The 17,281-nt window shown below is 47.6% G+C and overlaps 1 protein-coding gene across 8 annotated transcripts in view; it reads left to right on the top strand.

Annotated features, from left to right (window-relative positions):
* Positions 1–17,281, top strand: part of TIAM1 (TIAM Rac1 associated GEF 1) — a 399,670-nt gene that overhangs the window by 65,553 nt on the left and 316,836 nt on the right. The gene's annotated exons all lie outside the window — the stretch shown is intronic.

The raw sequence follows: 17,281 nt of genomic DNA on the forward strand, positions 1-17,281 counted from the left end.
TTGGTCTCTGAGCCTCTGTACCCTTATTGTAAAATTGGTACAACTCCTTCTTTACCAGTCTAACAGCGATGATTATAGATTATGTATGGTGCCTGGGACTACGTAGCAGGGTGATGAATGGTACCCATTATTATTACAAGTTAATGGTGAGCGCACTTCTTACCTTGCTCTGTCTGGGTCACTGCCATGGTCTCCCATGGTGTTTTCAGCAGTAGGGTGGCCTTGACTATGGATGCTTCTCATTTAGTTAAGGACTGGCAAGCCTAAAATTAACCTACTCCAGATGTACATGGGCTGGCGAGTGGGTGTGTCCCCGAATGTCAGCCTGGGTGTTACGTCGTCAGCCTTCTGTCCCTCACGTCTCCCACCGTGTGTGCTCTCCACCCTGCTCCCAGCGAAAGCCATCACAGACACAAGCAAAACAAAGTGGTTCAGTCTAGGGAATAAAAAAATAAGCCCTTTCTTGGTTTCCTTTGGCCAGTCCCAGGTGACTAAAAGGTTGGGTCTTGAGTTTGTGTGCAAAGCAGAATTTCTGGTCAAGATACAGGATTGGGAACAGGTCCCACCAGAAGAGCTTAAGGGTCATGGGAGGCATTGACTGTGCCCTTGGCATCTGGGTTGGATTTTATTGAGCTGAGGAGGACACTGATGGTCGTACAAACTCTCTTCTCCCCCACCCCAGCCGCCCTTTATTGGGTAGGCATCCCTTGTCAAACATCTCTGACCTGTGGGCCCCTATCTGTACCCGCGAATACTGCCTGACATCAAAATTCTATCAAAAAGCAGCCCCTTTCCATTCTTGGAGGGGCATCTCTACTTTTAACTTAATACTGAGCTGAAATTCGTCTTCCAGGGACTTTACATGTTGGCCTCATGGTCATCAAGTATCTGAAAGTCATTACTGCGTCTCTCCCTGTACCTCTCATTCAAGGTTAAATGTTACTATTTCCAGGGGCGCCTGGGTGGCTTAGTCGGTTGGACGTCCGACTTTGGCTCGGGTCATGATCTTGCAGTTTGTTGAGTTTGAGCCCCGCATCGGGATCTGTGCTGACAGCTTGGAGCCTGGAGCCTGTTTCAGATTCTGGGTCTCCCTCTCTCTGCCCCTCCCCCTTTGTGCTCTGTCTTTGTCTCAAAAATAAACAAACATTAAAAAAATTAATTTTTTTTTTTTTTTTTTTTTTTTTTTTTTTTTTTTTTTTTTACCATTTCCTCAAACTCTCATTCCTTGGGCTTTGTTTTTAGTTCACACAGAATTCTTGCTGCTTACTTTTTTGGAGTTGTTGTCCAGATTGTCAAAGACCCACTGGCAGTGGGTTTCATCCCTTATAACTAATCCCATTATTCCAGGATTAACCTTTCTCTAGATGCGTTCTTTTTTTTTTTTTTTTTTTTTAAGATTTTATTTTTAAGTAATCTCTCCACCCAACATGGGCCTCCAACTTACAGCCCTGAGATCCACTGACTGAGCCAGTCAGGTGCCCCTCTCTAGTTGCATCCTTAGCTTTTTTTTTTAAAAATTTTTTTTTTTCAACGTTTATTTATTTTTGGGACAGAGAGAGACAGAGCATGAACGGGGGAGGGGCAGAGAGAGAGGGGGACACAGAATCGGAAACAGGCTCCAGGCTCTGAGCCATCAGCCCAGAGCCCGACGCGGGGCTCGAACTCACGGACCGCGAGATCGTGACCTGGCTGAAGTCGGACGCTTAACCGACTGCGCCACCCAGGCGCCCCAATCCTTAGCTTTTATAGCATGCATTTCTTTTCTTTTTCTCTCTTTTTTTAATTTTTATTTTTTTCTTAAAAATTTTTTTAAGTGTTTTATTTATTTATTTATTTATTAAAAAAAATTTTTTTTTCAACATTTATTTATTTTTGGGACAGAGAGAGACAGAGCATGAACGGGGGAGGGGCAGAGAGAGAGGGAGACACAGAATCGGAAACAAGCTCCAGGCTCTGAGCCATCAGCCCAGAGCCTGACGCGGGGCTCGAACTCATGGACCGCGAGATCGTGACCTGGCTGAAGTCGGACGCTTAACCGACTGCGCCACCCAGGCGCCCCTGTTTTATTTATTTTTGAGAGAGGGAGAGGGAGAGGGAGGGAGGGAGACACAGAATCCAAAGACAGGCTCCAGGCTCTGAGCTAGCTGTCAGCACAGAGCCCGACGTGGGGCTCGAACCCACGAACCGCGAGATCATGACCTGAGCCAAAGACGGACGCTTACTCGACTGAGCCACCTAGGCACCCCTTTTTTTTTTTTTTTTAAATTTTTTTTTCAACGTTTATTTATTTTGGGGACAGAGAGAGACAGAGCATGAACGGGGGAGGGGCAGAGAGAGAGGGAGACACAGAATCGGAAACAAGCTCCAGGTTCCGAGCCATCAGCCCAGAGCCCGACGCGGGGCTCGAACTCACGGACCGCGAGATCGTGACCTGGCTGAAGTCGGACACTTAACCGACTGTGCCACCCAGGCGCCCCCCCTTCTTTTTTTTTCTTTAGCAGCCACATGACCCTATTGTCTCCTGTAGCTTCCAGTCACCCAGACCGTGGGAATCCCATCTGAACCCGTCTTCCCCATGTGTGCCTGTGTTGTTGTTTGCACTTAAAGTTACAGGTAGCCGTTTGTAGAGCTCTGGATGAAGTTCTCAGCATGTCTAGATCTTTTCCTTGCCTCCGGCGGGTAAGGTAGTGAGTCAACAGCCATGCGGTGCTTTTGTTCTGGAGTCTGGACATAGGGTGGTTTCTTAAGGAGTCATTCATTTCAGAGTGCTCCCACCTCTTTAACCCCGAAGTTCAGCCTCGTGGGCCACCACCAGCGAGTTTAGACTACCGGTAGGTAGAAGCAAGAAGAGAGGAAGAGGAGATACCGAAGTGTGGTGGGAAGTGGAGAGTTCCCACCAGATGTGTTTTGTGTTCTTTCTTTCTTTCTTTCTTTCTTTCTTTCTTTCTTTCTTTCTTTCTTTCTTTCTTTCTTTCTTTCTTTCTTTCTTTCTTTCTTTCTTTCTTTCTTTCTTTCCTTCCTTCCTTCCTTCCTTCCTTCCTTCCTTCCTTCCTTCCTTCCTTCCTTCCTTCCTTCCTTTCTTTCTTTCTTTCCTTTCTTATAGCGGCAGCTCGTTGGAGTCACCAGGCCAGCACAGTGTCTGTGTCCATGTGGCTCTGGACCGGTGTTTCAGTAGGACTGTACCGGAACCAGTCTCACTAATAAGCCTGGAATCGAGTTTCCCCAGCCTGGAGAAGCTGTGTGTGCCCCCTGGTAGTTCAGTGGGTGGCTGAGTGGGTGGCTGAGTACTCTTTGGCTTGGAAGAAACTCGTCACTTTTATTAGCTTTCATTGGTAAGTAAGTGGAGTTTCCCTTCCACTCCACGTAAGATCTTTACCGAAGATGTGCTTCTTTTCTCTCTTCTTCTTCTTGTGTATTTGACTCACTGTGAGTCACAACAGAGATTAAAAAAAAAAGTTAAAAAAAATTTTTTTTAACGTTTATTCATTTTTGAGAGAGAGACACACGGAGTGTGAGCCGGGGAGGGGCAGAGAGAGAGAGAGAGAGAGAGAGAGGAGGGAGACGCGGAATCCGAAGGAGGCTCCAGGCAACGAGCTGTCAGCGCAGAGCCCGACGTGGGGCTCGAACTCACGAACCGTGAGATCATGACCTGAGCTGAAGTCGTGTGCTTAACCGACTGAGCCACCCAGGCGCCCCAGTACAGAGATTTTTTTTTTTTTTAATTTTTTTTTTCAACTTTTTTATTTATTTTTGGGACAGAGAGAGACAGAGCATGAACGGGGGAGGGGCAGAGAGAGGGAGACACAGAATCGGAAACAGGCTCCAGGCTCCGAGCCATCGGCCCAGAGCCCGACGCAGGGCTCGAACTCCCGGACCGCGAGATCGTGACCTGGCTGAAGTCGGACGCTTAACCGACTGCGCCACCCAGGCGCCCCAGAGATTTTTTTTAATTAAAGAAGGTGGGATTCGCTGGGAGAGGACCTGGGTTGGACTCCTTGGCTGTCCTGTCCGGGAGTCCTGGGACTACAGGTAAGAGACCAAACCCTCAGGAGCCTTGGCTGCTTCCCTCGTGGTGGTAGTAGTATGAGATTGTAGTGGCAGAGCGATGTGGAGGGTGCTGTTGAGTTTTGAAGGGTGATAAGTAATCGCCTCTTCTCTTCCCAGAGTTTAGAGAGCCAATTGCCAAATGGAACAGAGAATCCAGACAGGTGGGAGATCACAACAGATAAAGCTGGTTGGACAGCAGGCTTACAGGTGAGGGCTAAATGGGCTCGCTCACTGCTCTGCCCGACCTGCAGGGCTGACCGCCCCTGGGAACAGGGCAGAGAAGGAGAGGTGAGTCCTGACGATGATCAGCTCCAAAGGAGAGAACTCAGAAGGCTCGAGGCGTGCAATCTGTATTTTCTTCCAGTCCGCCAAGCAGGAAAGTCCTGAGTCCCTGGGAGGAAAGACTTGGGAGATGTTGAAAGAGAGCTTGTCTTACTTTCCTGGGGCTGCCATAACAAAGAACCACACGCTGGGGGACTTAAACAGTGGAAATTTATTGTCTTTCGGTTCTGGAAGTCCGAGATCCAGGTTTCTTCAAAGGCTTCTGTGAAGGACAGTCTGCCCCCACCCTTTTTCTGGCTTGTGGCTGTTTGCTCAGTCTTTGGTGCTGGTTGGTGTTCCCTGGCTTGTGGAATTGTCATCCTGACCTCCGCCTTTTTCTTCACCTCTTGGTGTTTTCTTACTTCACCCTCTCTTGCTAAACTTCCCCTCTTTTATAAGGACACTATTCTTATTGGCCTTATCTTAACTGATAACATCTGCGATGACCCTATTTCCAAATAAGATCACATTATGAGATATTGGGGGTTAGGACTTTGACATTTGAATTTAGGGAAACGCAACTCAACTCAGAATTGAAGTCTAGGGGCATCAGGGTGGCTGAGGAGGTTGAGTGTCTGAGTCTTGGTTTCAGCTCAGGTCATGATCTCACAGTTTGTGGAATTGAACCCCACGTTGGGCTCTGTGCTGATAGCGTGGCTTCTCTCTCTCCCTCTCTCTCCGCCCCTACCCTTCTCGCTCGCTCGCTCTCTGCCCCCCTCTCAAAAACAAATAATAAATAAACATTAAAAAAAAAAAAAGAATGGCGATCTGGCTTTTTCCTTTCAGGGGAGTGGAGAGAGATTCTATCCCTTGTGAGGTATCTGTACCCAGTAGGTGTTGAGTGGTTGTCTTCTGTTACGGACTAAGTTGTTTCACCCACCCTCCTATTCGTATGTGGAAGCCCTAACTCCTCATGTGACCGTGTTTGGAGATAGGGCCTTTAAGGAGATAATTATGGTTCAATGAGGTCAAAAGTGTGGGGGCCTAATTCAACAGGGATAGTGTCCATATGGGAAGGGGAAGAGACGGGTGAGCTGCCCCTCTTTCCACGTGCATGTGCACAGAGGCAAGGCCGTGTGGGGATACAGTGAGGAGGCAGTGGACTGCAAGCCAAGGAAGAAAGGTCTCTCCGGAAGCCAACCCTAATGACGCCTTGGCCTTGGACTTCCAGCCTCCAGAGCTGTGAGACCATACATTTCTGTCGTGTGAGGCCCATGCCTCCCCCCCCCCCCCCCCCCGTGTGTGGTACTTTGTACAGCAGGCCCAGTGGACTAAGACACTTTCCTTTCTTCCGAAGGTGATAGGCATGTGTGACTCCCTTTGCAGTAACGTTAGCATTGTTGAGGTCAGGCCTGGCAAGCCTGCATTTGCCCTGGCACGGGGCGGAGGCGGGGAGGGGGTGTCTCCTCTGTGTTACATCCAGGCCGTGGGGTCGTTTAATGGATTGCATAGCTAAGGATGAGAAAGCATAAGCAGTTTTCTCAAAGCCACTTTAGTAGATTAGGCAATGAACCTGAGGGTGCATCCCAGCGCTGTCAGAGCTCGCTTGGGTAAATCCAGGACAAATATATTTAATTCCTTATTTAAAAATGCAATTCACAGTGACAGGTGGATGTCATTGAGCAGCAAAGAGATGAAAAAAAGTGGGTCAGTGACACACCGCACTGTTTTGTGATAAATGTAGGTTAACGGACTTAATGGAAAGCCGCAATCTAAGGGAAAGTGGTCTTGAAAAGCTGAAGCCCTCGAAAAATCTCCCAACTACCCACTTATGTCTAGGAGAGAGTAGTGCAGCTCTTGAGCCTAAACCTTTTATCAGTAAATTCTTTTGTGCTGCCTTGTAGTTAAAACCATTGCTTTAATTTAAAATATATTTATTGGATAGTGATTATGTGCCTGGCTTCGTGCGAGGCATTAAACACCCAGAGCTAAAATGTATGGTTGCTGCCCTGAATTGGGTGACAATTTAGTGGGGCTGGTTAAGTGGACGACACTATATTGTAGGTACTACCTGAGAAGGCAGAGGGAGGTAATTACAGCATTCAGGAGCACATTGGGGAGGGGGGGCTATATGTCACACAGACTGAGGGCAGACACCAGAGATGGCTTTCCTAAAACAGGTGAGGCTTGAGCTGAGTTTGAGGCAAGAAGTCTGGGTTATTCAGTCAAATCTGAATAATGGTGTTACAGGCAGAGAGAATAGTAAGCATATCAAGATGGAGATGTGGGAAGCCAGCCCACTTGGAGACTGTGTGCGTACAGATACTGTCCCTTCCTTTCATTTCTCCCCTTCTTTTCCTTCCTCCTTCTCTTTCTTCAGTGATGTTTTGGTAAGCTGACCCTGCGGGGTGAATACAAAGGCCTGATTTGTAATGTTTGCCAATTTCCGTGGTGTAAATACTCCTTCCATGGCTGATTCCAAGCTACCGACATGATGTTGAATGTTCCCCCAAATTTCTAAAGCTACAACAATTGATCACAACCATTCACAACAAATGGTATAATCCCATTCATTCGACCATTACCTCCCATCCATCCATCATCTATTTATCATCCATCCATCCATCTGTCCATCCAACTATCCATTCTTCATCCATCCACCCATCCATCCACCCATCCATCATCCATCTATCCATCATTCATTATCCACCCATCTGTCTGTCCATTCATCCATCCATCATCCATTTATCATCCATCCATCCATCCTTCATCCTTCCACCCATGCAACTACCCATCCTTCATCCTTCTATCCATTCATCTAGTCATTCATTCATCATTCATCATCTACCCATCTGTCTGTCCATCTATCCATCCATCATCTATCCATCCATCTATAAACATCATTTTAACTAAACAGAATCTTAGAAATATATTACTTTATGGACTTTAGAGTTTTTTTTAGTCAAGTCTTCTCATATTATAGACAAGAAAACTGATACCTAAAGAGAGGAAGTGACTTTTTTTTTTTTTTAGAAGGGTTTATTTTGAGAGAGAGAAGCTCTGTGCTGTCATCGCAGAGTCCAATGTGGGACTCAATTTCACAAATCATAAGATCATAACCTGAGCTGAAATTAAGTGTCAGATGCTTAACCAACTGAGCCCCAAGGAAGTGACTTTATTAAAATCTATTTGTAGAACTTAGATTAGGACGATGGTCTTCAGAATTGAAGTCTGCAGCTGCTTCTCTTAAGTGAAGAAAGCACAATCTTGAATATAGCTTTGTAGTTTCTGAGTTGGAGCAGTGTGGAACCCATGTTGTATGCACTGCTGTTCTGTCATCCCTGCTTTTCTGCGACAGTCCTAACGCTCATCCAAGTGTTCCTGTTGTTCTTGTGTCTATAACTGCTGCTTCCCAGCAGGCTCACCGTCTCCTTCACAGGGGGTTCAAAATGTCCCTGTTGAAATTACATTCTTCTCCTAGTTTGTAGCACCGGGCTTCGGAATTTAATTTAGCAGTTGGTTTTCAGTCTTTGATGTTTCTGGATTTCATTGGCGTGTCTCTCTCTCTCTCTCTCTCTCTCTCTCTCTCTCTCTCTCTTTTGTGATCTGGATCTCTCTCCTTTGGGACTCCCAACTCACTCACCCATTTATGGTTTTAACCAGTTGCTGCTCAGGGGCTCCATTTGTGTCACGCTGAATTTCTGTAACTGTATCTATGGGGTTGAAAATGTCTTTCCTCCTTGTTGGGCTTCTGGTGGGAACTTCCAGGGAGGTGAATAACTGACCCTACTTTTGGTGGTCTTTAAACTGGGGTGCCTGGGTGGCTCAGTCGGTTAATTGCCCGACTTCAGCTCAGGTCACGATCTCACGCTCCATGAGTACGAGCTCCGCGTCGGGCTCTGTGCTGACAGCTCAGAGCCTGGAGCCTGCTTCAGAATCTGTCTCCCTCTCTCTCTGCCCCCACCCCCCTCACGCTCTGTCTCTCTCTATGAAAAAATGAATAAACGTTAAAATTTAAATTGTTGTTAACTCTGAGACACTTGGGTGGCTCAGTTGGTTGAGTGTTCGACTCTTGATTTCAGCTCAGGTCATGATCAGGGTCATGAGATTGAGCCCTGTGTCGGGCTCCATGCTGAGTGTGGAGTCTGCCTAAGATTCTCTCCCTTTCCCTCTGTCCTACCCAGCTCACACATGCACCGCCCCCCACCAATAAATAAATAAATAAAACATTTTAAATTGTTAACTCTGAGAGAGGAAGGGTCACTCTTACTCTCTGAGAAGCTTTATTTTGAAATCAGGGACAGGGGCGCCTGTGTGGCGCAGTCGGTTAAGCGTCCGACTTCAGCCAGGTCACGATCTCGCGGTCTGTGAGTTCGAGCCCTGCGTCAGGCTCTGGGCTGATGGCTCAGAGCCTGGAGCCTGCTTCTGATTCTGTGTCTCCCTCTCTCTCTGCCCCTCCCCCGTTCATGCTCGCTCTCTCTCTCTCTCTCTCTCTCTGTCCCAAAAACAAATAAAAGTTGAAAAAAAAAATTAAAAAAAAAAAAAAAAAGAAATCAGGGACAGAGTGGCTGATGAATTGAGTGCTCCAGAGGACTGTGTTGAAAACTAGCTTCTGTGTTGTAATGTTGAGTGAAAAGGGCAAGTTGCTGAGGTATGCATTACGATGCCACTTTTGTAAAAGAGAAACAAATTGGTGGTTACCTCTGGAGGGTGGTGGAAGGTGGAAATGAGCTGGAGAGAAATCTCTCACTTTTAAGTTTATATGTTTCCGTATTGCTTAATTCATTTTTCTTTTTAATTATGAGCATGTCATCTAAAGCAAATCCGGACAAAACGGCCTGCTTATATTTTAATCAGGCTCATCTGGGCAACGGCGATAAACTTCCTGTTGCCTTCTTACCACGCTTTGCCATTTGCCCAATATAAACTTTACAGGTGCCTTAGTTTATAAGTTGTAGCCTAATAATTTTAGACACAATTAATTTTGATTGCTAGAGAGTTGCAATTGCACAGGTATTCAGACCTGTTCAATAAGGCCAGAATTTAAACCTAGGATTCCCTGTGTATGCTCCCTTCACCTAATAATTTTTACCAATTCTTTCCTAATGAGGTTAATCATCTACTCGAATGCATTGCCCGAGCTGGTCATTATTCAGGGCTTCCAACAGAGATTCTAAAAACCTCCTGGATTCATTCTGTGAGCTGACATAGGGCCATTATTTTCTTCCACCGTTCCTTGACTGTGGTGCTCTCAGCTGCCTTGGAAGCGAAGAGTCATTAGATTTCACTGGCTTCCCCGGAATAGCATCATGTTCCGTGATACCAACGCCCCTGCCTCCCCTCCTCTTTCCCCTTAGATGAACTTCTCTCGTGTACCTGGCAGTTCCTTCCTCATCTTTAGAATGTCCTTTAGCATCTCCATTCTCAAATTGGGAGAAGTAAATCTAGTCTCATCGCCCGTGGCGCCGAACATTTGAAAAGGCAGGAAGGTGTGGTTATTTACATGAAATCGATCACTTTGTAGTAGTCTGAACTGGGGGAAAAATGTGACTTCCTACTCAGGCATTTGTGTGACCACACAGGTTGTCTCTCCCAGCTGTGTCTTATAAGAAGAATTTTCAGAAACCCATGGACCACATGAACGATATGTTATTGATACGAAGCACAGTTGTGCTTATGCCAGTTTCGCAGTCTGTGGGACCTCTTTTAAGTTGTTAGGTTGAATTATATGAATTGTCAAACCGAGCTGCTAAAAGGGCAGTTTCATCCAGTTCCACCTAAGAGAGCCTCTTTGCTGAGTTGTAAGACATGGAAAATACGTGTCTACATTAGGAGAGGCACGGGATGACCGTGCTTTAAGGAAACTGGGCATCCTTTTTTTTTTTTTTTTTTTTGAATCTGTCTCTCCTGGTTAGTGTTCACTTAGTTGACACTTGCTTGTTGCCTCACTAGCTTTCAGAAAGTATCCAGAACAAAATTGGTTGCCTAGCAACATGCTCCAGCCCAGGAGGGTTGGAGAATGGGTCAGTGATTAACAATTATGTACAATCAAGTTTAAAAATGCATAGCAGCCGGCAACATTTATGCTCTGACCACCAGAAAAATCCCAGCATTCCGCGGGCCCGGGTGTGTGGCTATCGTACGTGAATTTATTGCAGTTGCGGTCTGGACCTTATGGTTGCAATCCAGAAACACTTTGCTCTGGACTGAAATGGGCAGCTGATGTCCCCCTGAACATCGGTCCGTTTTGCGGAAGGCATCTGACACCCATCATGTGTTTGGCTGCCTATCTGGACGCTCATCCCCTTGGAAAGTGAAAAGAGAAGGCGAAGAATTTGGATATTTATGATTGTTGTCATCTCAACAGATTTGGCCCCTATTAGTGAATCTGTAATTTGCCAAAGAACAAGTACACACAAAATCAGTGACTGCGGCCCACTCAGCCCGGATCATTCTTTCAAGAATTACGAATGCTGTGCAAACGTTCTCCCTGAAACGGCCCCAGCCCTTAATCGTTTCTCTTCCTTCCGTTCCAGCAGAAGAGAAGACAAATTTTGCCTAATTCAGTCCTTACTTAATCTTTCTGTCAGCACAAATATCGATGGTGTAAATCCCGAAAGCAGCAGTAAAGCCAGGAGGCATTTTTATAACTCTGGCAAAGCTAATAATGCACATTTCTTTGTTGAGAATCATTGACTTTAATTGGCTAATCAATTTTTAGGCCCTCTCCATTTGTATTTTGTTTAATCAACAAAAATAAATCGCCCTGCCAACCTTGAAAGTGCCAAGTCGGAGAACAGTGGCAGAGACTTCGTTTGTCCTGCCCAAATTGCTTCCCAATAGAAACGTCTTAATTGAAGATGATTTATATTCAGAAGCGTGGATGTTTTATCATTTGTCTGAAGAAGGAAAAAGCTGTGTAAGCAAGCAGAATGCAGCCGTTTTAGGCATTGTTTTTGACATTTATCTACTCTCTTTATCCCTCAGACGTTTCCAGAAAAACGACCTCTCCGCGTCCTTCTCGCTAATGATTCAGGCTCCAGCTCCTGAAGCACTTGTCAAGGGTTCTTCATAACTTTTGCTTGCTGTTGGTTTTTGTGAGAGGACTTCCTCCAGGGTTTTACTGCCCGTGACTCGTGTCTCTGGGCCTTTGGTGGGAAGTGGCTGACGTGTCGGGGCTGGAAGACAGACCCCATTCACCTTCCCCCGGGAAGGGGGCCGCTGGCTTGCTTTGTCGGCAGGAAGACCTCAGTGGCCATGGCGGGCTGCGGGGTCTCGGGGCACAGGAGCTTTGATGTGGGCCGGTGACAAACTTCCCTGAGAGTGGCAAGAGGTCAGGTTTTGCTTTTGCTGCCTTCTCTTCACTCTGGGGAAGGAGGACAGATGACAAGAAGTAACGTTTATTTAATGCCTACGTCACGCCTTCTCATTTCTCACAACAACCCCGTGTGGTAGCGGAACCCCATTTTTCTGGTGAGGAAGCCGAGGCTCAGAGGGCGTTAGCAACGGCTTATATGTGGAGCGCCTGTGGTTGGAATCTCTGTTTCCAGACGTCTTCCCATTTCACTGGCTGCTGGAAGCTGGAAGAGATGCCTCCTCCGAGCAGTGTCACTAACCCGGGTTTTCCCCTGCGGGGCTTCTGGGGTGCAGGTACCAGAGTGTGATGGCAGCCAGGTTGTTGACTGTTTTCCAAGAGATTCCCTTAATCCCTACTCGCCTATTAGCTACTGCTACCCTCCTTTTACAGAGGAGGAAACAGAAGCAAAGTGTGGTTGGGGCATTGGCTCAAGGTCACTTGGCTAATAGCTGGGGATACCAGGATTTGAATCCATGTAATCTGACCCAGCACCCATGCTCACAGGAGTCACCTTGTACCTTGTCTGTTCAGCATTGTCCAAGCCTCCCATGTAGGGAGAAAGCAGTAAGATGAAAGAGGAAGGGAAAACAGTGTAGTTTGATAGAACTTGCTTCGGACAGTAGAGACCATTGATGTATGTACCAGTTGCCTTCATTCTGGGCTCATTCATTGACCTTCGGCTGTTCTGGGTTGCCCTTTCTGCTGCCTTTTCTCCATTCTGAGTTGCCTTTTAGTGCCTCTGCTAAAGTCCCATCCTCCCCGGGTCTCTCTTTGACTGATGGGAGGCCAGCTGGTCTCTAGAGGCCACCAAGAAACCAACATCATGACCTCCCAAGTTATTCTATGGGCAAAAGCCTGAAATAAACCCCAGGAACCAATGTGATGCAATTTAACAATTTCTGTAAGGAATTAGTTCTAGGAACCCGGTGCGATGGTAAAAACCCAGCCTCTGGCCGAAGCCCTGTGCTGTTTTTACTGGGGCTGTAGCTACTCACTCGGCAGCCCTGAGCCACAGCATCCTTGGGTACCAAGTGTCAAGCGGTCCCTGTTTCGAGGTGGAATGTGGAAGAATGTTCACATTGGGAGTGGAAAGCCCTGCAGCAGGTCAGGTCGGTTAATATAACGATGGTGATCATAACCTGCAGAGAACAGTTTCTGATGCCAAGACCTTTTCCAAGTGTTTTGCACGTATTAACCAGTAATTTTCCACCAATCCCATTAGGTAGATGCTGCAATTTTCATTTTACAGATGGGAAAATCGACAGGGTGAAATGTGCACGTGTAGCGTAATTTTAGGAACATTAACATACAAAACACATCTGAGAATCAAGGACATATGGTGCTTGGCTCGTGGACTGGTGGAGCCAGTGTTTGGCTACTCTTTGGAGCACAGATGCCTCCTTATTAGATGGGCCTTGGAAACTAGCTTAAATGTGCGGGGCAATACCACAGCCGGCATTTATCGAGTTATTACTGTATGCCAGGCTCTATTTTAAGAACTTGGCATGAATTGTTGTTAATCCTCACAGAAAGGTAGCTAGTATGATCATGATTATACCTGGGTCGTAAATGGAGGAACTAAGTCAGAAGGGTAGTTTATCTTGCCCGAGGCCACCCAGTCAGGACACGGCAAGGCCAAGAGTCAGCTGAGGTCATCGGGCTCCCGAGCCGGGCTCTGAATCGCAGCAGCTCCTGCCTCTGAGCTAAGACCCCAGGTACAGTTGGGAAAGGGGTGGTGGCAGAGGGGATGGACACAGTCACAGGGCTCCGTGTGGGTTAGAGGCTGTGTGGTCCCGGTCAGGTGCCCTTGCCCACGTGGCTTGTCACATTTTTGGGGCATCCGCTGTGGAGTGGAATGGAGGTTGATTTTACCAGTCTTCTGTAGGCTTCTGTTTGTTTGGTTGCCAAGACCATCCCAGTGGGGAAGGAAATGAAGGAGAGCTTTGATATGACTTGTAAAACATACCTGGGAAGGCATGTCCTCAGTCTCGGATGCACATCATCTCCCTGACCCCCACAATGACCCACTGAGGTTCCCACTCAATGGTGATCGCCATGTGGCAAAGGGGGGAGTAGTGGCCTGGGGAGGGCCAGGCACTATTCTTGTATCCTCAGGTCACACAGCGGGGGGGCAGGGGGGGTTAGAATAAGGTGAGGACTGACCCCACGTGGGGGCTCTCCGGGGGGGGGGCCCTGGGATGGGGCATCAGCTCTGCTAGTCAGCTGCTTCTTCCCTCCTGTTGTGCTGCACCCACGCTCTCCTGCTCTCCCTTGCCTCCGTGTCCCGAGCTTTTCAGAACAAAAAGAATGAGATTTTCCACCGCCCGGAACTGTTTTTGCTACTGCTTGTGCATCTGAGCACCTGCTGGGCTGATGAGCTTTTGAAATGTCACTTGGCTGTTGGGAGGGAGCTGTGAGTGATTGGCGGGAACACACCATCCCAGCTGCCTCCAAGGGGTGGGTGGTGCCGGGTGGGAGTGCGATGGTTCCCAGGCCTTGGTAGGGGGAGGTGGCTGTGTTTCTGCTCATGCAGCTGGCACAGGTACCCATCGCCTGCCTGGTCATTTTCTTCTCTTGGGCAGATGGAGGCCGTTTCTGTGCCGTGTTGTTCTTACAGCGTTGGCTCTGCGGTTTTGGGTCTTCAACTTTTGAGAATACAGTTGAAATTTCGACCTTTTTCCTCCCCGGATTTTGCTTTTCAGAAAAATAGCGCGTGCACATTTATAGGCAATTCTGTGTGTAAATTCTGGATTTTCACTGGCACTCTTAAAACCAGAGGCTCCTTGGCCGTATCCTACCCTCCATATTCATACCGTGAAATCTACTTCAAGAGTTGGGTATTCTTCCCTCCTCCCCCGCCCCAGTTGAGGGCAAGTATGGAAAATTAAATTTTTGATTTCCTGCCCCTTTTCCCTTTCCATTGTAGTTAGTCAGAGGCCTGGCGGGAAAATATACGGCACACTCAGGTGACAGAAGAGGGTTGAGTGAAGCCGTGTCATGAGGTCGGGAAGCAGAAAGGGTGCGTGAGGTGCGGGGACTACCTGAGGAAGCCCCTCTGTTTTAACCTGTTCGGACTGCTGTAACGATACCACAGACTGGGAAACTTTCACGTGGCAGAAATTTCTTTCTCGCACTGCTGGAGCCTGGGAAGTCCAAGGTTATTAAGGTGCTGCAGATTGGGTCTGGTGATGGTCCACTTCCAGGTTCATAGGTGGCAGACTTTTCCTGTGGTCTCGCATGGTCGGAGGGGTGAGGGAGGTCTTTGGGGTCCCTTTTATAAGGGCACTCATCCCGTTCATGGGGGCTCTCCCCTCCCCCCTCATGTCCTGATCACCTCCCAAAGGCCCCACCTCCTAATATCATCACACTGGGGGGTTGGATTTCAACATATGAATTTGGGGGGACATAGTCTATGACACCGTCCAACCCCTAGAACTAAGGACAGGCAGGGAGGGTTCCTCAGAGAGGCTGTGCCCTGTGGTGGAGAGACTTTCAGGCAACCCTGTAGAGAGGAGGCGGGGGAGGGGTGAGTGTGGGTACCTGTTCCTTCCTTCTTTTTTTTATTTTTAATGTTTTTAACTTATTTTTGAGAGAGTGCAAGTGTGGGAGCGGCGGGGGGACAGAGGATCTGAAGCAGGCTCTGTAGTGACGGCAGAGAGCCCGTTGTGGGGCTCGTGCTCACGAACTGTGAGATCGTGACCTGAGCCGAAGTTGGACCCTCAACCGACTGAGCCGCCCAGGTGCCCAGTGCTCCTTCCTTCTTTACCCTCCTCTTCCGCTCCTGGCTTCTGTGGTTAGCTCCCAAGGGACCCGAGGGCAGGGGAGCCTGGTTGATGCAGGTCACGGAGGTCAGCTTCCCAGGGCACGGATCCCAGCGGACAACCATGGGACATGAACAGGATGTTTAGCGCATCACTCTTCAGATGTTTCTGTCCAATAGATGCACTTTTGAGGCTGCAAAGGAACAGCTTTGTCCTCCTGAAGTGCTCTCCTCGGGGACTGGACGTCATGGGAAGTTGCATGGCTTGTGCTGTGAGGGTTTTGTGATCCTGTTCATGATTGGAAGCTTCCTGGGTTTCACCCAGATGCTTTTAAATCCAGGCTTTTACGTTTTGTTTTTGTTTTTTCCCTGTTTTATTCGTATGCCTGTTATTACAAGGCTACTTTGAAAGGCTGCATTGCGACTCACGATGATGAATCAATCTGCCTCATTATCACAGGGAATTATATATAAATCACTCGCATGGCGTTATGTTCAAAGGTAGTTTTCTCTTACGTGATAACTGGATGTAATGAAATGGGCATTTCTGGATTTTGCAGAACAGAGAGATTATATGCGGGGAAGCAACTGAGAAGTTAAAAAGCGTTCGGCAGGGTCAGGTCACTAGCAGGTGTAAGTCACACCCCCAAGCTTGGATCTAGGAAGTCTGGGATCTGCTTCCAGCTCCTGCTCCCGCGTTGTGACCTTGGACAGCATCTCTAGGTGTCAGCAAGAATCCTGCTAAGTCAGTTTAGAGAGAACCCCCACCCTTGGTGTATGAGTACCTTGGTATGCAATGCCTGGTCACCCTGGGCTGCCTTCAGCAGGAATCCTGTTTTCTCTTGGTTTAGTAAGGACCCCCACCCTTGCTGTGTCTGCTTGAGTAGTGACCTCCTCAGTCTGCTTATTTGTTATAAGTCCCCAGGTGTCTTTGCTGCACTGGGATTTGCACCTCATCTCTCTCCTCTATTGCAATAGCCCTGAATAAAGACTTTCTTACCGTTTTTTAACAAACATCAGAATACTTTTTTTTTTTTTTTTAACATTGCCACCCCATAAAACCTTGGAATTGTTTGTGATCCTCAGGGACTTCCAGTCCAACCCGCCCAGTGTTGAGAGCCCAGCGGGTCCCATGATGAGGAGACTACTACCCTCTCGTGGGCTGGTTCTCAGTGTTGAGATGCCTCGCCTCAATTTCAAGCTTGAAACTTTCCTTCAGTTTTCCTCATTGATCTCAGTGTCGCCTTTCCTGGGAATCTGTTAACTCCCTCATTAAGGGAATAAATGAGCTTCGTAAAATTTTAACCATTGTAATGAAAATAAATTTGTTTTATTTATTTTTTTATTTCAGAGCGAGAGAGAGAGAGAGTGCACAAGCAGGGGGGAGGCAGAGAGAGAGAGGGAGAGAAAGAATCTTAAGCAGGCTCCACACTCAGCGTGGAGCCCAATGTGGGGCTCGATCTCACGATCCTGGGATTGTGATCTGAGCTGAAATCAACAGTTGATCGCCTAATCAACTGAGCCACCCAGGCACTCCAATGAAAATAATTCTCAAGTAGTGTCTATAGTGACCTTCTTGCTTTCTCTCTCTCTTTTTTTTTTAATGTTTAGTTCTGAAATGGAGAGAGACAGCACAAGTGGGGGAGGGGTAGAGAGAGAGGGAGACACAGAATCTGAGGCAGGCTCCAGTCTCTGAACTGTCAGCAGGGCTCGAACTCACAAACTGTGAGATCATGACCTGAGCCGAAGTTGGTCACTCAGCGGACTGAGCCACCCAGGCGCCCCACCTTCTTGCTTTCTTTATAACAGGACTCCGAGCCTGGCTGGAACATTGTTGCCAACTCTGGGATATTGTT

This window comes from Felis catus, chromosome C2 (assembly GCF_018350175.1).
Source record: "Felis catus isolate Fca126 chromosome C2, F.catus_Fca126_mat1.0, whole genome shotgun sequence".
Classification (NCBI taxonomy): domain Eukaryota; kingdom Metazoa; phylum Chordata; class Mammalia; order Carnivora; family Felidae; genus Felis; species Felis catus.